Source organism: Homarus americanus, unplaced genomic scaffold (genome assembly GCF_018991925.1).
Source record: "Homarus americanus isolate GMGI-L3 unplaced genomic scaffold, GMGI_Hamer_2.0 scaffold45562, whole genome shotgun sequence".
In the NCBI taxonomy this organism is placed as follows: domain Eukaryota; kingdom Metazoa; phylum Arthropoda; class Malacostraca; order Decapoda; family Nephropidae; genus Homarus; species Homarus americanus.
The window spans coordinates 11517987-11526394 of NW_024744839.1; positions in this window are offsets into that span (position 1 = coordinate 11517987).

The following is an 8408-nucleotide window of genomic DNA, read 5'->3' on the forward strand; positions in this document are numbered from 1 at the left end:
CTTTTACTATGAGAAGCTAAAGCTTCTCTCAACTGTACAAGGTCGTAGTTGCTCACTCCCTCCTGTTCATGGATGTACTGAGTGTAAAATGAGGCCAGCTGAGTGAATGAATGATCACAAACTGAGGCCAAGAGTCTAGTGGAACTTAGAGGTACATTTTCCAAGGTGGAGAAAGGCTTGTTTGTGCCTTAACTACGGGTGCCTGTTGGTTGTGCCTTAAAAAACTACAGTGTGCATGTGGACTCTATGTGTTAGGTTAAGAAGCCTGGTTTACGGGTATTGGTGGAATCAATAACCTCTTAAAATAGTGATAATATTTTCTCAGTGACTGATATTGTCTTGCTGTGTGTAGTTAATATTTCTTAAATAATTTTGATAGTGTTGTTTGTTAATGTTTGTGTCACTAATTGATGCCAGAGAATGAGGGAACTGTCTTTCAGATGAGGTTTCTCCCTTCTGTTGTAAGTGATACTGTGTTTTAGTTCCTTTAATGCATTTAATATTTCTGTATAATTTCTATCTCAGGTATAACCTTTGTTTCCCAGAGTAGTGTTTAAGTTAGGTTAGGAGGTGTGCATCGGTTGGGGTAATATAATTTTGTTGAGTGCCCTGAAGGCCTATTCAGAGTGGAGTTAATAAGTCCTTATTCTTTTATGCCATTTTCTCAGTGCTTGATATAATTTTGTTGAGTGCCCTTAAGGCCTATTCATTGTAGAGTTATTAATTTCTTATTTTTGTAATACCATTTCCTCAGTGATTGATACTATTTTGTTGATAGCCTTTAAGGCTAGTTTCTTGTGTGCAAGCACACTTCTTACTACTTTGAATTTATTGTTGTCTCATGAGGCATTGTCTGAGGTTCTATTAATTTCAATATCATGTATAACTTTTATTCCCCAGAGTAGTGTTTTAAGTTCAGGTTAAGAGGTGAGCATATGTTGGTGTACCATTATTTGATTGTGTCTGGAGGGAATATAAGTGTCTAAATTTTACAGTGTGTCTCATTCTTCCCAATCACAGATGCTATCCTTCCACGGGTCATGGAGAATTCATTTTGTTAAAAATTTAAGTGTTCTTGTGCTGGTTCGGGTTTTCTCCAAGGGGCACTTCCACTGCAATTTCCATCTAATAATTAATAAACCCCAAGTCAAGTGAGAAACTAAAATCAACGACCTCACCAGCCAGGAATCGAACCCTGGACCTATTGGGTGGGACTAGGGAACTCTACCGACCAACCCACAAGGACAGTATAAGCAGTTCTAGACTGTTATATTTCACACAAAGCCTGTTCATCGAGCTGATGGCGCCGTGAACCTCAATGAGAACCGCCCGTGCCTCGTATGTGGTGTCAGTAGCATTTTACTGAGTCCAGCTGGTATGAAACACGAGGCTGGTGAGGTCGTTGATTATATGTTCAAAGTCCGCATGTTATATGGACTAAAAATGAAGTACAATGTATATATGGTACCTCGTGAACCTCTAATGGGGACTATCCGTATCACTTAGGTGGTCAGAGTAACGTTTTACCAAATCCGGCTTCGAAACACGAGGATCCATATATATTTCATTAGCCCAATAAACACGCGGACTTCTACATACAATCAACACCTCAACCCGCCAGGATTCGAACCCATGGCCCACGTGCCCATGACTGTGATATGGGTAGTCCCCATTAGAGGTTCACGGCGCCATAAGCTCGTTGAACAGGCTTTGTGTGAAATAGAACAGAGTCTAGGACTGTTATTAGTATCCTGGTGGTCCAGCGGTTAGCGTTCTCCGGTCACAGTCATGGGCTCGTGGGCCGTGGGTTCGAATCTTTGGCGGGTTGAGGAGTTGATTGTATGTATATATATATATATATATATATATATATATATATATATATATATATATATATATATATATATATATATATATATATATATATATATATACCTATAGTGATTTACTTGCATATATATATATATATATATATATATATATATATATATATATATATATATATATATATATATATATATATATATATACATACTTACAATCAACACCTCAACCCGCCAAAGATTCGAACCCACGGCCCACGAGCCCATGACTGTGACCGGAGAACGCTAACCGCTGGACCACCAGGATACTAATAACAGTCCTAGACTCTGTTCTATTTCACACAAAGCCTGTTCAACGAGCTTATGGCGCCGTGAACCTCTAATGGGGACTACCCATATCACAGTCATGGGCACGTGGGCCATGGGTTCGAATCCTGGCGGGTTGAGGTGTTGATTGTATGTAGAAGTCCGCGTGTTTATTGGGCTAATGAAATATATATGGATCCTCGTGATTAAAGATTGTTAGATGGAAATTGCAGTGGAAGCGCCCCTTTGAGAAAAATCCCAAACCAGCACAAGAACACTTAAATCTACTAAACAAAATGACTTGTCCGTGACCCGTGGAAGGATAGCGTCTGTGACTGGGATGAATGAGACACACTGTAAAATTTAGACACTTATATTCCCTCCAACACTACAAACACAATCAAATAATGGTACACCAATATGCGCACCTCTTAACTTGAACTTAAAACACTACTCTGGGGAATAAAAGCTATACATGATATTGAAATTATTAGAAACTCAGGCAACAATAAATTTAAAGTATTAAGAAATGTTGCTTGCACACATGAAACAGGCCTTAAGGGCTTTCAACAAAATTATATCACCCCAACAGATGCACAATTCCAAACCTAACTTAAACACTACTCTGGAGAACAAAGGTTATACTTGAGATCGGAATTATAAAGGAAAATTAAATGCATTAAAGGAATTAAATCACAGTATCACTGTGGTTCCACTTAGTGACACAAACATTCAAAAACAATACTATCAAAATCAATTAAGAACTATTGCTACACACGTCAAAATAATATCAGTAACTGAAAAAATGGTACTAACTACACACAAAAATATTGTCACTATTATTGAGATGTTAGTGGGTCCACCAATACCCGTGAACCATGCTCCACCCAACTCAACATACACCCGTAATAAGGGAGATAAAATGTTTCTCTAGGTATCCCCTAGACTCCTGGTCTCAGTGTGTGACCATTAATTTACTCAGATAGCATCAGTGTACTCTCAGTGCGTCCATGGGCGGGAAGAGAGAACGCCCGCAAGTGACCATCGCCAGTAGGTAATACTTCTAGCTGACCGAGGGCACGTGGTGGTGGGCACCCACGTGGTAAGAACTGATCACCCAATGCCGATGCTGGTCCCGTGTCGTTTTGGTTGTCGGGAGCACTCGTTCACAGTGATCCTTTGCTACCCCACTAACCAGTGACAAGCCTACACTGATCGTTCCAATGGCGATACTTGCCAAGCCTCAATCATCAACGGCAGTCTCAAACGGCAGTCAATCTCTGGCAGTCAATTTCTCGCAGTCAATTTCTCGCAGTCAAGTGGGTTCTGACGGAAACCCTGAAATGAACTCACTGTTAGCGCTTGTTAACTTTATCACTGCCCTATCTAAACCCTGTCTGAAATCGAATGAGACTTACTTGTTATGCTGTAATAGCGCAACACAGGTGACTAGGCCATGTGACTATTTCTGTGACGGCCGTGCAGGGACGTCTTGTTTGTCTGAATGCTTCCCCGTGACTGAGAGAGAGCCCGCCTCGTGTCCTCTCAAGGCGTTAGCTTAGGCCTACGTGACATATTTTCCGCCTAACTAATAACTCCTTGGGACACCCGTAACATTATTCAGACTGATAAACGATCTATAATAATTTCAAATTCAATAATAGTCCCTTAACTTCATGAATCGCATCATTATTAATTCGGCAAATTACATTTAATATCACTTAGGCCTAGTTCCACAACCTCTCGCTATGTGCAGGGAGCGCTCTCTTCCCTCCGACGACCTTGAAAGCTCAGTATCGCCAATGGCGCGGCGTTTGAAATTACACTGAAATTTCTGAATATTACAATCGACCCCCCTAAAAAAAGACAGCACTGTCCTCATGTGCTGAGAAAAACATGCATACGACCCCCCTAAAAAATTGTTCTAAGAAACTGCATCTCACCCCTTCAGCGTGCTAAAAGCAGCATTCCCGTCTTCTCTTCTTCCCTTCTCTCTCGCGCTAATATATATATATATATATATATATATATATATATATATATATATATATATATATATATATATATATATATATATATATATATATATATAAACGATCCGAATATTTATTTAAAGTGGATGGTAATGCAGTGGAAGCGCCTCTCAGAATACCGAACCAGCACAAGAGCACAATTAATATTAAATTATTTCCGTAGTTCGGACTGGAGATTTCTGTGATTGGGGATAAAGACACAGGACTTATGGAAACTCGTAGTGTAAAAATTATATATATTACACTATTTCCATTCACAGAGCAAGTTCTCATGTCCAAATATCTCCAATTACTTCACGCACAACTTGGCGGCTATCTTGTTCCCCACGTCGGAGTGTGTATACCAGGCCTGGAGTTCCTGGTTCTCCGTGCTCTCCGGTTCAGTCGGTGGCTCACCCTGCTCTGCTGTGACCATCACCACCACCACACAAATATGGTTCGGTTGCCAACTAATCCTAATACAATACATCGAAAGTTTTACACCATATACCCTATAAAACAAAATAAGGGTCATACATAATGTTTTAACCACCAAAGCTAAATAACACTGATATAAAAAAACATCGTATATCTAAACAGTAGAGAATTTATATGAGCGTACAGGCCGTGAATCACCCATCTTGACATTGGTCGTTCTCGGGACTCACCTAATTAGCCAATCATAGACAGCGGTGTGGGCCGACATGTGACACACCCCCACACCAAGTATTCACTCACAGTGAAGTTACTCATCAATCACATGCGGCTTAAAAATCTGTCATAATTAAGGCCATTGCAAGTAAAGAAAATTTATATTTTCTTTACTTGCAATGGCCTTAATTATGAAAGTATAATTTTGTAAAAACAAAGCTCATCTGAGCAATCTAACATTCTCTGGCTTCTTCCTCTTTAAATACTGCAAGGCCGAGTGGTCTGTACATAGGACAAACTTCTTACCATACAAATACCTATCGAATTTTTGAATAGCAAGCACAATAGCTAGGCACTCCTTTTCAATTACAGAATAATTCAACTCACGAGGCTGTAACTTTCTGCTTGCATAAGCAATCGGAAATAAGCAATCTTCAAACTGCTGCAGTAATTGCGGCTCCTATGGCTCTGTCTAAGGCATCTGTCTGCACCTCACAATCTCTGCTGAAGTCAGGGGTCCTTAGGATTGGGGAAGAGGTAATACAATGCTTAAATTCACCAAAGGCTCTTTCTTGGACTAGACCCCACCGCAGTTTATTCGGATTACCCTTCTTCAGTAGGTCAGTGAGGGAGACAGTTACCTGTGAAAAGTTAGGGATGAATCTCTGGTAAAATCCTACCAAACCCAGAAAAAATATTAATTGTTTTCTAGTGGTTGGATGAGAAACCTTATTGATTTTCTCCACTGTGTTATCTTGTGATTATACCTGAGCTTAAAGTATAACCAAAATATTCTATGGTCTCAAATCCCAACCAACATTTAGATGGTCTGATAGTTAAACCTGCCTCTCTTATGCGTGTAAAAATGACGACGTAACATTTCAAGATGATCGTTCAATGTTACTGTATGTGCTAGTACATCACCCATGTAGTTATCAACATCCCTTACCCCATATAAAAGTTTCCTCATAAGTCTATTAAAGCTGTCTGGTGAGTTAACAAGCCCAAATGGCATTCTGTAAAAATGATAGCATCCTCCATTTGTGACAAAAGCTGTTAAAGGCTTAGAATCGCCCTCCATCTCCACCTGCCCAAATCCTCCACTCAGGTCTATCTTAGAAAAGTGCCGTTTCCCTTGAAGCTCTGTCAAAATGTCTTCTGGTCGGTTCATTGGCTCACAATCGAACTTGGTAACCTTGTTAGGTTTCTTATAATTAACACAAAAGCTGTATGAGTCATCAGGCTTACCAACCAGAACTACAGGTGCGCAATATTCTGAGTTTGAATGCTTTATAATCCCTTCCTCCAGCATTGCTTCTACCCCTCTCTCTCTACTACATCTTCTCTCTTATTGGAGTTTCTATTGTCAATTTTATCTTGTGCTTTACCATATCTGTACAACCTGGCTTATGTGTTATAATATTAGAAAACTCCTCACATAAGTCTCGTAGATTATCCTTCCTCTCAAGTGACAACCCTGGATTTATAATGACATCTTTGTACGACTATATTCGTCTCACCTCAGGTAAATCAAGCAAATCACTTTCTCCATCATAGTACTAGATAATATGGTGGCAGCGGCTACAACTTCACTGGTTCTAGACTCATACTTCTTTAATAAGTTAGCATGGAAGACTTTAGATCTGACATAATTAATTTTAACATGATCCGATTATCAAGACACCCTACTTTCTCTAAAACTGTATATGAACCCTTCCAACTCAAAATCAACTTATTACAACTTGTGGGTAACAATATCAGAACTTTATCTCCTACATCAAACTCTCTATTTCGGTATTTCTTGTCATAATAATGTTTATACCTCTCGCCTGATGATTTTATCTTGTCTCAGCTAATTTACAGGTCTCTTCCAATCGGTTTCTCAATTCCATGACATACTGATAGGTGTTGTGTACCTGTGGATCCTCACCAACTTCAGACCAGACGCAGCGGGCCCTTAACTGTACGATCGTAGAGTAGTTCAAACGGTGAAAATACTGTACTCGCCTGGGGTACCTCTCTATAAGCAAAGAGCACTGCTGAAAGATATGTCCCAATCTAACGGGCGCTCTTGACAAGTTTTCTTCAACATTGAATTAAAGATGTCGTTAAACTTTTCTCATAAATCATTGGACATAAGATGGTAGAGCATGGTAAATGACTGCTCAAGACTTGCGAGTCTACACATATCTTGCATTAAATTTAAGGTGAATTGTGAGCCCCTATCACTAAGAATTTCTTGAAGACCCAACTCGAATGAATATACATAGCAAAGCCTCTGCAACCCTTTCTGTCTCAATCCCTGGAACAGCTATCGCCTCTGGCCACCATGTTGCATAATCCACCTATTCCCCTGGGAAGAGGGTGGACTGATCGGGCCGACCAGATCTGCTGCAACTTTCTGAAAAGGGAAACACATTAAGGGAATTTTCCCTAGTTGTACACTAGGTACCTTCCCCTTTGGTATTGTCCTCTGACACCTATCACATCTACGGCACCATCTTTTAATATCTCGATAAACTCTTGGCCAGTAAAACGAACTCAGAACTCTATCCTCAGTCTTTTTCACCCCTAAATGACCACCCATCAAGGCTTCGTGGACCAAATTCCTCCCCATATTTGCAAACCTGAAGTCTGTACCACAATCCCTTAAGTTTCACTCGCCTTATTTTCCCGTTTACAGAATTACTAATTAATCTTTGTAGGGATTCATCCCTCTCCTGTTCTATTGTAATGGCAGAATCGTTACTAACCCCATTTTCTACTTTACTAACACATAATGTATTAAACTCTCCCGTTTCGCTGTTATGCCCTTGTCTGAACTGCTCCGGTGACAAGCATAGACGCCGAAGCCCTCTCTTCTTCTACGTCGTCGGTAGAATGGTTTCTACTCAGCGAGTCTAGACTCTGGGTCGTGTGTCTTGATAAGTGTGTTGGTTTCGTTCCTCGACTGAAGGCATTTGTCTCATCCATTCCAAACAATTCGGAAACAAACTCCACACTCGCTCTCGGTACCGCCTCCGTAGATGGAACAACCCGGCGATGTACGATGCCCACACCAGAAGATGACCATGGGGCAGAGATTTCTCCGGGTTCGGTACTCGCATTATTCTCCCGAAATGACGACGATGTGGCCGGCACTACACAAGGACTGGGAAGCACTTTCTCTGTCACTGCTGTTGACGAAGTGGGAGAAATATCCTCAAACTGGGTTGAACCAGTGCTTACTAATAATGGTAAAGCTCCAGGAATGTTCCCAATGATTAAGTCACACATGGCATCATTCATACACGTAGCTTCCACACTACCAAAAAAATAAAGCGTGCTCACATAAACTTGGGCTATTGGATAAATTCTGACTGTTTTTCTAATAGTACACACCTCTTTTTGCCTCCTGTTAACTGATGATCTTGAACGTAGCGCCGCTTGACCTCCACACCAGTACAGACGGTGACGCGGAGTACCTGTATTTCATGGGCGTTGACATACCCTCGAGTAGTCTCCAGGTCCGTTTCCAGCGATCCCACACCAATAATCAGGGGTACCACCTGACCAGATGGAAGAATCACAGTCTGATTCCGGGGTGACTGTGTCAGGCAAGCCGCCACTCTTTCTT